The sequence below is a fragment of the Cibotium barometz genome, chromosome 40, assembly GCF_041138505.1.
Source record: "Cibotium barometz isolate CiBa-2024 chromosome 40, ASM4113850v1, whole genome shotgun sequence".
NCBI lineage: Eukaryota > Viridiplantae > Streptophyta > Polypodiopsida > Cyatheales > Cibotiaceae > Cibotium > Cibotium barometz.
Window position 1 is genome coordinate 26,779,608 of NC_141085.1, and position 13,965 is coordinate 26,793,572.

Below are 13,965 nucleotides of genomic sequence, written 5' to 3' on the forward strand. Positions count from 1 at the left end.
GTGGTTGGGCGGTTGGCTAACCCATGGGATCGGATGGGGTTAGGCTGGACTGATGGATCCGTAAATCGAGACTCAAACTTTTGTTTTTACGATAGATAAAATAAATCCCGGATAGTAACTGTTCTATGGATAGGAATCAACGGCTGTGCCTCTTGAATGGGGAAAAAAGCGTTGATCCCAATGATCCAAGTGCAAGTTTCTTCCTTGACCTGACCAAGTATCTTATAGATGTAATTAGATCAGCTCGATCAGAAATGATCTTGACTACGTTAGAGTAAAAAGTTATCCTGGTGGAATCGCCCGTGCTTTCCAGTAAAGGAAGTTTTTCCGGGTTTGGTTTTGGAACAACCGACGGATTAATCTCTTATCCGGATATCCGTGGGCAAGGCCCCGAATGTGGGACCCCTGTCCCGCGCGAGAAGTGCTACTTCCGCTGCTAGTATCCCGAACCTGTTACTCGGTGGGAACAGGGATCTTACAGTTGGTATCAGAGCATTTGGTTAATAAAGATCAACTGAGAAGACAAATATATCAAAAATTTATCAAGAAACACAAAAAGGTTATAATTGTGTGAGATAATTCATACAATTTGATATTCAAACTGAAATTCGTAATTTGGTAATTGGGTCTTCAGATGGAAGCACCGCAATTATATAGAATCCCTGACTTGCTTGAGGCCTAGACATGATAGTATTTACCTTATAATTCCAAGGGCCGTGACTACCCGTATATACCGAGAGTATACTGCAGCTCTTTACTGACAGTATATACGAGTAAATCTAAGACTTGAAATTATAACCGTTAATGCTATCCAGATGATGATTTTGAATGTGATTGATATGATTTTTAATTCTGTTTGAGAATTGATGAATTGATTTGGATTCTGATTGAAAAATGTTGATTTTTAAAAATTAGTTGAAATATAATGAAACCACAATGAGGGGGAATGGGACGAGTCCTTGTGATGATATTCATAACTAGAATGATGATAATGAATTCAGCAAATCACTATGAGATTAGTGGGTTGTGCTGTCAGACTGCTACTGCTAATACTTGACCGGTAGATCAAGTTAAGGGATGTCAAATTGAGAACTTGCTTGACTGAAATTTCCGTGGAGGAATGTTCCGAAGGAAACTTTTCGGTCTAATAGACCATTATCATGTTAAAGATATGAATGACATGATCTGAATGAATTGTTATTTAATGATGAGTTCTATATAAGGGATATTTATCCCAGTGTTCTGTTGGGTTGACCAGAATATAAGGAACCCCAGAATAAAATTGGATCTTAAGAAAAAGAGCTGTCCTCTACCTTGCGAGATGAGGACATCTCGCACTTTTTAAGTGGGGTAGGATGTAAGATTCCTCCCCAGGTATACAGGAGTAAGAATCTCCCTTTCTGATCTTATAGTTTTTCCCTCTCTAAAATAAAAGGAAGTTTCTGTTTTAAAAAAAAGGAAGACCCTTTCCCTAGATTATTTCTCAGGAGTCCCACCTATTTAAGGATTTAGAACAATGAGTTCAGAAGTGAGAATCAGTGTTTTGGATACCAAGGTTTTGGTTTTCATTCGAGTACGGCCCAAAAGAAGTTCTTTATCTCTTGGGGAGTATAAGAAGTTATCCCCCAGATATTGTGACCCTTATATTTGAATTCAATGAAAGTAGGTGACTTAGCCTACAAGCTTCTTTTATCTCCTCATCTCAAAATTCTTAATGCCTTCTATAGAAAAATGTGTCAAACTCAAATCATGGAAAGACGGTAAAACTTCAGTGGCAAGTTACCGTTGGCTTCTAGATTACACTAGCTCCTTCCTTTATATAAGTCGTAACTTTTACTTGTCGCTCACAGTAATCTTACTCCCATCAATCTCCTTTCTTTCTTAATCTCCTTCATGGCTTGGCAATAGGAATTAGTTTTATCCCTGATGATTTCTAACCTTCAAGACGCAAGAGAGTCTGTGAAGAAAGACTTTATAGAACAATATGAGCGCTCACTTTTTCCTCACCTAGGAACTTCTGTAGCGCAGACCAAATGGCGGACCTATCAAAACATAACTAGGGTAACACCCTGGGGTCAGCAGCACTTTCGTAACAATGTCCGCTTGGCCATGGTTATTGAAGCTTTGGGTTTAGGTCCCCGATACTACTGCGTCATGAGATCAAGGCATCTTGGGTTTTCTGAGCGGGTCTTCTTACTGGCGTGTTTTCTTCCTCATGAGAAGATATGCCTTTATCCCATTTTTGGCTTGCCTCTCAGAGGTCCTTTTGTTAGATCACCTCATACCACTGAGATAGGTGCGGCAATAACCAGCAGAATCATTCCCATAGATGAGTTACCCTATACTTGTGCAGCTTGTGAGTGCTGCTTTTGTGACCATATGATGGACGGGCTTATGGAAGTGTAAAGAGTTCTTCTATCTTTACTGTATAAGTTCCGAGAATGAATAAAGTTTAAATCTTGTTCTATCTTGCTTTCTTTAAGACTTTTCTTGGTGGTTAATCTTGATTAAAAAATTTTCTCTAAGTCTCATATTCGTGCATCTTGCGAAATTATCCCAGTTTGCGAGATGAGGACATCTCGCATTTTTTAAGTGGGGTAGAATGTAAGATTCCTCCCCCAACCCCTTTTTGATGTCTAGTATCTTCCCCTGTAATCAATCCCTCTTCAGAAATATAAAGACCTTGTTTCTAACTGTTTTAGCCTAGAGAGAGAAAATTATTCTAGAGAGAGAATATTCAGATTATGAATATTTTTGGATAGAAAAATAACTCATCTTATTAAAATAGGTTTTCCTGAAACAGAAATTCAAAAAGAATTTTCCAATATGCAATTGGAATTAATTGGAAATAGGTATAAAGAACCTTAGTCTAAGGGTCTAGATTTTCAGAAATTTTTTGATTATGGTCCAATTAAGGTTCCTATGGGCCAATAGCATCAATCCATGTGTAGGGAGGAGATAAATCCAAATTGTAAAAGAAGATACCCAAAAATGAGTAAATGCTCACATAAGATGAAGAGTTGAAAATGTACAAGGTTTATTAGTAAAAAACTATGAGCAATGGAATTTTGACACATATGTAAGGAAAAGGAGTTCTTTAAAGAAGGTGCATATTTCACATAAGATGAGGAGTTGAAAATGTACAAGGTTTATTAGTAAAAAAACTATGAGCAATAGAATTTTGACACATATGTAAGGAAGGGGAGTTCTTTAAAGAAGGTGCATATTTCACATAAGATGAAGAGTTGAAAATGTACAAGGTTTATTAGTAAAAAAACTATGAGAAATAGAATTTTGACATATATGTAAGGAAGGGGATTTCTTTAAAGAAGGTGCATATTTCACATAAGATGAAGAGTTGAAAATGTACAAGGTTTATTAGTAAAAAAACTATGAGCAATAGAATTTTGACACATATGTAAGGAAGGGGAGTTCTTTAAAGGAGGTGCATATTTCACATGCTTGAATGAGTTTTAAACTCAAAAATAATGTGATATATTTATCTCTCATATCTCTTGAACCAAACCAAATCAAAATGGAACCAAATCGAATAAAAAGGTAACCAAACTAGGTCCAAATCTAGTCCAAATTCAACCACACTGACTTGGAAAATTCTAGAATCAGTTTGCTTGGTTAGGAGCTCAATTTTTCCTATAAATAGAAGCCTTCCCTTGTTGAAAAAGATATAGTGTCTTATGCATTGTTACTCTACTCTACCTAAGCCAAGAACGGTGAATTCTTTAATAATTCACTAGTTTTTTGATACTTCTCTCTTTCTTCAATCTCCATTGGTGGCTCCATCAACATACTAAACCAATTGATTGGTTGGGGGCCTCTACCGTGATCAAAGAATCAAGAAAATTATAAGATAAGTATAGTGATTTTTTATCTTTCTATAATTTCTCAATGATTCTCTCTTCTCAACCCCTCTCAAGCTTGAGAAGCTTAATTGATATGGTTTTTGAAATGCTATTGAAGTTAATTAATTAATGATAGTAAAGAATTACATAAAATTCTATTTAATTCTAATGGTCTTTCTCTCTCTCACTTAAGAAATGGTCATACTCATGACCCTTTTCAATCCAAATGAAGCTTTTCATAAGGCTTTTCCTTAATCCAAGATTAAGCTATGCTTGAGGCCAAATTAATGGCTTTTTTCTATGCTTTTAGTTTATGTATATTGATGATTCAATCCATTATGGATTGATGATCCAATTAGAGACCATTCTAATTATTTTCTTAATGATCCAATTAGAGACCATTATGGATTGATAATCCAATTAGAGACCATTCTAATTATTTTCTTAATGATCTAATTAGAGACCATTATGGATTGATGATCCAATTAGAGACCATTCTAATTATTTCCTTAATGATAAGCCTTATCTCTTAGAAAAAAATTGGGATTTATCAGTCATAGTAGCGGAGCTATGGCAAAATTTTTATAGAAATTACGCATAACATAATTTCATTCAAAGCATAAAAAGAGGACTTCCTACCATATTCTAGGAACTATCATCCTAGATTAATTAAAAGAATATTATTATGCATGGAGATATGGATGTTTGCATGTAGATGTAGAGGTATGGATGTGAGTGTGAATGTGGAGGTGGATGTATGCATAGAGATGTGGATGTATGCATGTAGAAGTAGATGTATAGATGAGGATGTAAATGGAGATGTGGATGGATGCATGTAGATGTAGATGTATAGATGTAGATGTGAATGGAGATGTGGATGTATACATGTAGATGTAGATGTGGATCTATACATGTAGATGTAGATGTATAGATGTAGATGTGGATGTGGAGGTGGATGGATGCATGTAGATGTAGATGTATAGATGTAGATGGGAATGGAGATGTGGATGTATACATGTAGATGTAGATGTATAGATGTAGATGTGGATGTGGAGGTGGATGGATGCATGTAGATGTAGATGTATAGATGTTGATGGGAATGGAGATGTGGATGTATGCATGTAGATGTAGATGTATAGATGTAGATGGGAATGGAGATGTGGATGTATACATGTAGATGTAGATGTATAGATGTAGATGTGGATGTAGATGTGGAGGTGGATGTATGCATGTAGATGTAGATGTATAGATGTGGATGTGAGTGTGGAGGTGGATGTATGCATGTAGATGTAGATGTATAGATGTGGATGTGAGTGTGGAGGTGGATGTATGCATGTAGATGTAGATGTATAGACGTATAGATGTAGATGTATAGATGTGGATGTGAATGTGGAGGTGGATGTATGCATGTAGATGTAAATGTATGGATGTGAATGTGAATGTGGATGTGGATGTATGCATGGAGTTGTGGATATATGCGTGTAGATATGAATGTATGCATGTAGATGTGGATGTATGGATGTGAATGTGGATATGGAATGTGGAATAAGTAAGGTGGGTTGATGAGGGATAATGTGGAAAAATGAGAGTTCATATAGAAATTGTATTTGTAAACTGTTTGTAAATGCTGTTTGTAAAGGATTGTTTTATGTCAAGAATGCTGGGGGGAGCATTTTGGCCCTCTTGTGATTAAGGTAGTGATGATAAAGTTGCAACTGCTGACGGAGAGTCAATGAAGGACGTCTCGCGTAGCAAGGTCGGCCGAGGTCTTGACCAGCCTCGGTGCGATTAAAATGGTGAGCTTCCGGTACGGTGGATGAGGGGCCAAGGAAGCGGCCTATGAGTGAAGCGCTAGGTCACCTGCGAAGGATCCTAGAGGGTGCTAACCATAAGGTGCTCGGGCTCTGGGTCGCCTAGGATACCCACGCGTGCGTCGAGGAAGATATTGGAACAAGAGTAGGAGTTGTTTTCTGAAATCGGGCATGGATCTAGTTGATTGACCTTGCTGGTCTTCAATGGATGAGTCCATGGCTCTTTATATGGATCTGTTGGTTGATCTTGCTGATCTTCAACGAGAGTCCATCTTAATAAGTGATTATATTACCGAGTATTATGGGCTAGGAACTATCGAAACGGCCCCTGAGCGTTCTAGTTGCCAATGATGCCATAGATACTCTGATGAAGGAATGATGGGAAAATTAAGAATCAACTGGATAAATTGGAAGATGGTGATCAGTGATACTATGGTTTTATTAAAGGATTGTTTTAAACTGGTTGAATCTGTGAAAAGGCAATTTCATATTGGGTGTGTGAGTGGTGTGACTAGTTTTATTTTGCATGAACATCCGGCTAGGGAGCCTTGGAACTCTTTTCCTTGGTACCCGGGACAAAACCTAACCAAATTCTTAATTGGATCCCATCACTACAGTGGTTGGGTGGTTGGCTAACCCATGGGATCGGATGGGGTTAGGCTGGACTGATGGATCCGTAAATCGAGACTCAAACTTTTGTTTTTACGATAGATAAAATAAATCCCGAACAGTAACTGTTCTATGAATAGGAATCAATGGATGTGCCTCTTGAATGGGGAAAAAAGCGTTGATCCCAATGATCCAAGTGCAAGTTTCTTCCTTGACCTGACCAAGTATCTTATAGATGTAATTAGATCAGCTCGATCAGAAATGATCTTGACTACGTTAGAGTAAAAAGTTATCCTGGTGGAATCGCCCGTGCTTTCCGGTAAAAGAAGTTTTTTCGGGTTCAGTTTTGGAACAACCGACGGATTAATCTCTTATCCGGATATCCGTGGGCGAGGCCCCGAATGTGGGACCCCTGTCCCGCGCGAGAAGTAGTATCCCGAACCTGTTACTCGGTGGGAACAGGGATCTTACAGTTGGTATCAGAGCATTTGGTTAATAAAGATCAACTGAGAAGACAAATATATCAAAAATTTATCAAGAAACACAAAAAGGTTATAATTGTGTGAGATAATTCATACAATTTGATATTCAAACTGAAATTCGTAATTTGGTAATTGGGTCTTCAGATGGAAGCACCGCAATTATATAGAATCCCTGACTTGCTTGAGGCCTAGACATGATAGTATTTACCTTATAATTCCAAGGGCCGTGACTACCCGTATATACCGAGAGTATACTGCAGCTCTTTACTGACAGTATATACGAGTAAATCTAAGACTTGAAATTATAACCGTTAATGCTATCCAGATGATGATTTCGAATGTGATTGATATGATTTTTAATTCTGTTTGAGAATTGATGAATTGATTTGGATTCTGATTGAAAAATGTTGATTTTTAAAAATTAGTTGAAATATAATGAAACCACAATGAGGGGGAATGGGACGAGTCCCTGTGATGATATTCATAACTAGAATGATGATAATGAATTCAGCAAATCACTATGAGATTAGTGGGTTGTGCTGTCAAACTGCTACTGCTAATACTTGACCGGTAGATCAAGTTAAGGGATGTCAAATTGAGAACTTGCTTGACTGAAATTTCCGTGGAGGAATGTTCCGAAGGAAACTTTTCGGTCTAATGGACCATTATCATGTTAAAGATATGAATGACATGATCTGAATGAATTGTTATTTAATGATGAGTTCTATATAAGGGATATTTATCCCAGTGTTCTGTTGGGTTGACCAGAATATAAGGAACCCCAGAATAAAATTGGATCTTAAGAAAAAGAGCTGTCCTCTACCTTGCGAGATGAGGACATCTCGCACTTTTTAAGTGGGGTAGGATGTAAGATTCCTCCCCAGGTATACAGGAGTAAGAATCTCCCTTTCTGATCTTATAGTTTTTCCCTCTCTAAAATAAAAGGAAGTTTCTGTTTTAAAAAAAAGGAAGACCCTTTCCCTAGATTATTTCTCAGGAGTCCCACCTATTTTAAGGATTTAGAACAATGAGTTCAGAAGTGAGAATCAGTGTTTTGGATACCAAGGTTTTGGTTTTCATTCGAGTACGGCCCAAAAGAAGTTCTTTATCTCTTGGGGAGTATAAGAAGTTATCCCCCAGATATTGTGACCCTTATATTTGAATTCAATGAAAGTAGGTGACTTAGCCTACAAGCTTCTTTTATCTCCTCATCTCAAAATTCTTAATGCCTTCTATAGAAAATGTGTCAAACTCAAATCATGGAAAGACGGTAAAACTTTAGTGGCAAGTTACCGTTGGCTTCTAGGTTACGCTAGCTCCTTCCTTTATATAAGTCGTAACTTTTACTTGTCGCTCACAGTAATCTTACTCCCATCAATCTCCTTTCTTTCTTAATCTCCTTCATGGCTTGGCAACAGGAATTAGTTTTATCCCTGATGATTTCTCACCTTCAAGACGCAAGAGAGTCTGTGAAGAAAGACTTTATAGAACAATATGAGCGCTCACTTTTTCCTCACCTAGGAACTTCTGTAGCGCAGACCAAATGGCGGACCTATCAAAACATAACTAGGGTAACACCCTGGGGTCAGCAGCACTTTCGTAACAATGTCCGCTTGGCCATGGTTATTGAAGCTTTGGGTTTAGGTCCCCGATACTACTACGTCATGAGATCAAGGCATCTTGGGTTTTCTGAGCGGGTCTTCTTACTGGCGTGTTTTCTTCCTCATGAGAAGATATGCCTTTATCCCATTTTTGGCTTGCCTCTCAGAGGTCCTTTTGTTAGATCACCTCATACCACTAAGATAGGTGCGGCAATAACCAGCAGAATCATTCCCATAGATGAGTTACCCTATACTTGTGCAGCTTGTGAGTGCTGCTTTTGTAACCATATGATGGACAGGCTTATGGAAGTGTAAAGAGTTCTTCTATCTTTACTGTATAAGTTCCGAGAATGAATAAAGTTTAAATCTTGTTCTATCTTGCTTTCTTTAAGACTTTTCTTGGTGGTTAATCTTGATTAAAAAATTTTCTCTAAGTCTCATATTCGTGCATCTTGCGAAATTATCCCAGTTTGCGAGATGAGGACATCTCGCATTTTTTAAGTGGGGTAGAATGTAAGATTCCTCCCCCAACCCCTTTTTGATGTCTAGTATCTTCCCCTGTAATCAATCCCTCTTCAGAAATATAAAGACCTTGTTTCTAACTGTTTTAGCCTAGAGAGAGAAAATTATTCTAGAGAGAGAATATTCAGATTATGAATATTTTTGGATAGAAAAATAACTCATCTTATTAAAATAAGTTTCCCTGAAACAGAAATTCAAAAAGAATTTTCCAATATGCAATTGGAATTAATTGGAAATAGGTATAAAGAACCTTAGTCTAAGGGTCTAGATTTTCAGAAATTTTTGGATTATGGTCCAATTAAGGTTCCTATGGGCCAATAGCATCAATCCATGTGTAGGGAGGAGATAAATCCAAATTGTAAAAGAAGATACCCAAAAATGAGTAAATGCTCACATAAGATGAAGAGTTGAAAATGTACAAGGTTTATTAGTAAAAAACTATGAGCAATGGAATTTTGACACATATGTAAGGAAGGGGAGTTCTTTAAAGAAGGTGCATAATTCACATAGGATGAGGAGTTGAAAATGTACAAGGTTTATTAGTAAAAAAAACTATGAGCAATAGAATTTCGACACATATGTAAGGAAGGGGAGTTCTTTAAAGAAGGTGCATATTTCACATAAGATGAAGAGTTAAAAATGTACAAGGTTTATTAGTAAAAAAACTATGAGCAATAGAATTTTGACACATATGTAAGGAAGGGGAGTTCTTTAAAGAAGGTGCATATTTCACATAAGATGAAGAGTTGAAAATGTACAAGGTTTATTAGAAAAAAAACTATGAGCAATAGAATTTTGACACATATGTAAGGAAGGGGAGTTCTTTAAAGGAGGTGCATATTTCACATGCTTGAATGAGTTTTAAACTCAAAAATAATGTGATATTTTTATCTCTCATATCTCTTGAACCAAACCAAATCAAAATGGAACCAAATCGAATCAAAAAGTAACCAAACTAGGTCCAAATCTAGTCCAAATTCAACCACACTGACTTGGAAAATTCTAGAATCAGTTTGCTTGGTTAGGAGCTCAATTTTTCCTATAAATAGAAGCCTTCCCTTGTTGAAAAAGATATAGTGTCTTATGCATTGTTACTCTACTCTACCTAAGCCAAGAACGGTGAATTCTTTAATAATTCACTAGTTTTTTGATACTTCTCTCTTTCTTCAATCCCCATTGGTGGCTCCATCAACATACTAAACCAATTGATTGGTTGGGGGCCTCTATCGTGATCAAAGAATCAAGCAAATTATAAGATAAGTATAGTGATTTTTGATCTTTCTATAATTTCTCAATGATTCTCTCTTCTCAACCCCTCTCAAGCTTGAGAAGCTTAATTGATATGGTTTTTGAAATGCTATTGAAGTTAATTAATTAATGATAGTAAAGAATTACATAAAATTCTATTTAATTCTAATGGTCTTTCTCTCTCTCACTTAAGAAATGGTCATACTCATGACCCTTTTCAATCCAAATGAAGCTTTTCATAAGGCTTTTTCTTAATCCAAGATTAAGCTATGCTTGAGGCCAAATTAATGGCTTTTTTCTATGCTTTTAGTTTATGTATATTGATGATTCAATCCATTATGGATTGATGATCCAATTAGAGACCATTCTAATTATTTTCTTAATGATCCAATTAGAGACCATTATGGATTGATGATCCAATTAGAGACCATTCTAATTATTTTCTTAATGATCCAATTAGAGACCATTATAGATTGATGATCCAATTAGAGACCATTCTAATTATTTCCTTAATGATAAGCCTTATCCCTTAGAAAAAAATTGGGATTTATCAGTCATAGTAGCGGAGCTATGGCAAAATTTTTATAGAAATTACGCATAACATAATTTCATTCAAAGCATAAAAAGAGGACTTCCTACCATATTCTAGGAACTATCATCCTAGATTAATTAAAAGAATATTATTATGCATGGAGATATGGATGTTTGCATGTAGATGTAGAGGTATGGATGTGAGTGTGAATGTGGAGGTGGATGTATGCATAGAGATGTGGATGTATGCATGTAGAAGTAGATGTATAGATGAGGATGTAAATGGAGATGTGGATGGATGCATGTAGATGTAGATGTAGACTATCGGCGGATAAGAATAGCTAAACACCCTTGAGCGGATTGCAAGTGATTTGATAAAGTTTGAGTAAAGAGTGGGCTACCCAAAGCAAGTGAAAAACAATCTTTTCAAGCTCTCCATGGAAGCTATGAAGAGGCTTATGTGAATGTATGGTATTGTGGAGTCTTGTGGGATTCATGTATTTGATGTATGTTCAATTGGACAAGAGAAGAGATGCATTGGCATGATATTGAGACAATTTTTAAGCAAGTAGGATCAATTTGCAGGCAACATTGAGGCTATGGAAGCTCACATGTATGGAACTTATGCTGATTCTATGCATCATTGAGGTGATTGGTGTGTAGCTAAGGGACATGTTTCACACCCTAATTATTACCCAAGCTCAACCCAACATTATTGAAGAAGTAATAGCATTTGGTAGCAAGCTAAAATTTAGCACAGAAATCACTAGGAGGTTGAAAATTTCAAAAATTGCTCGAATGAATGCATACAAGGCTTACGTGAATGCATACAGGGCTTACGTGAATGTATTGTATTGTGGAGTCTTGTGGGATGCATGTATTTGATGTATGTTCAATTGGACAAGAGAAGAGGCGCATTGGCAAGCTATTGAGACAATTTTTAAGCAAGTAGGATCAATTTGCAGGCAACATTGAGGCTATGGAAGCTCACATGTATGGAGCTTATGTTGCTTCTATGCATCATTGAGGTGATTGGCGTGTAGCTAAGGGACATGTATCACACCCTAATCATTAGCCAAGCTCAACCCAACATTATTGAAGAAGTAATAGCATTTGGTGTAGCAAGCTAAAATTTAGCACAAAAATCACTAAGAGGTTGAAAATTCTAAAAAATGCTCAAATGAATGCATACAATGCTCAAATGGCTTAGAAATTGACCCCCAAGCAAGTATACATATTTGGATGAAACCCACAAGCACTCATTTGGATGTATTGATGCAAAACAAGTTGGAGTAAGCAAGATTAACAAGGTTGTTAATGGTGATTAGGAAAATAAAGGCACCTAATCATCTAATTACTCCCTCATCTGGTCAAAATTAGTGCAATTGAGTCTACACATGGCTAGAGAAACTTGATACAAAGATAGTGAATGCCTCACCCTCAGATTTGGATGTGATTTGAATGAATTGGAACTGGATTAGTATTTGATTGTCTCGACCAAAACTGAGACCTATTTTTGGCATGTATTTGACACTTGGTGACCTGAAATGATGAAATGATGCTTATATGCAACGTGGAGCATGTATGGATGTAAAGGCATATATTATACACTCAATTGGATCATCTCCCAATGATTTGGTACATTAATGAGCTTGGTATTGTGAAGAATTACAAGCTATATTGGACAGTTTGTATTAGATAGTGGATGTATGTGAACAAATGGATGTAAAGCATTAAGATTGAGCTCGTGTGAGTACATTGGAGTGTTTTGGAAAGTGGAGGATTTTTTTGGATGTGTTTTTTAAAATTTTTGAGTGGCACCAAGTGATTTTTGGCTTATTTAAGCAAAGAGTGGTTTTGAGTCCCGGATTTTGTTGCCACATAAAAATTGTGGAATTTGTGGATAGCATTGGTGATCAAAGTCTTTGAAAAAACATCCATGCTTGTTAAATCTCCTCTGTAATCCTTATCCTACCATTTTTCCAATTGATGCTAACTCTTTGTGGGATAGATGGCACATACAACATCTCAGACATAGTTTTCACTCTGTCATCATGCATCCTCAATGGCACACTACCAACATGTGTAATAGGATGATGAGTATCATCACCTGTATGCATCATGTTATTAAACCACTCTCCATGACATGTCATGTGGTTTGATGCACCACTTGAATCCATATACCAATCGCTCTCTTTGTGAGATGTCATAGTGCCTATCACATGCTTCATGACAAAAAACTGATATGTATGTCCTTCATCACTAGAAGATGCACAATTTCCATGTTCCACTCTACCACCACGAACATCATTTTTCTTTTTGTAGCAATCTCTAGCCATATGTCCAAGTTTACCACAATAATGACACTCAATGCCATGCATATTCTGCTGTTGTGGTTGCCAATGACCTCTACCACCATGAGATCTAGATCTCCCTCTAGCTTGTGAGCAAAAACCTCTTCCACCACATGCACCAAATTATGGTTGTGAATCCTATTGTTTTTGTGGTGGCCTGATAATAAAGGTTTCAAATGCCTCGTAGTCTTTTCCCAAACCATTCAATGTAATGGCAACCAAATCATCATCTTCCATGGGGGCACCAAAGTGCATTTGCACATCCTTTAATCACTTGCACTCCTATTTTTTCAAGTCACATTATGTATCCTTTGCTTTAACTGCATCTTTTTGGTTGAGTAGTTGTATTATACAACTTCACCAATGTGTCCAATGTATTCTTGGGATTATCTATGTCCTCAATATGGCATATGGCATAGCATCCTATCTGTGACACAAAAATCAAGAAATAATGTAGCACTTTGAATGTCCTCTCCGTCCAATTCCTATGTGTTGTAAGCTGGGTAGGTGTTGCATTCACTAGTGGAGCCCTTGGCTCCATCTCCTCACATGTCACCAAATTCCAAAGTCCTTTGCCTTTTAGAAAGTTTTTCATGCGATACTTCCAAATCCAGAAGTTATTTCTATCAAGATTTTCCCCAAAAATCTTGTTTGAACCGTTACTCATCTTGTTATACACAATGTGCACTGAGTATAACAACCAATCAAATCAAACAATCATACATACATGTGCGATGCCAGCACCTTTCCAAAATGAACACAAGAGCTGCCACAAGCTCTCGATCAGCTATATCATAATTTACCAAATATGGCCACTACCCATACACTACCAACCTCGAAGACCTTCCGCAAGCCTTCCGCACATTGGAGACCAACCTTCCTCAAGGCCACACACAGCTACAATGAAAAAAACTTCCAACCTCAAGCACCTGCTTTCAAAAAAAACC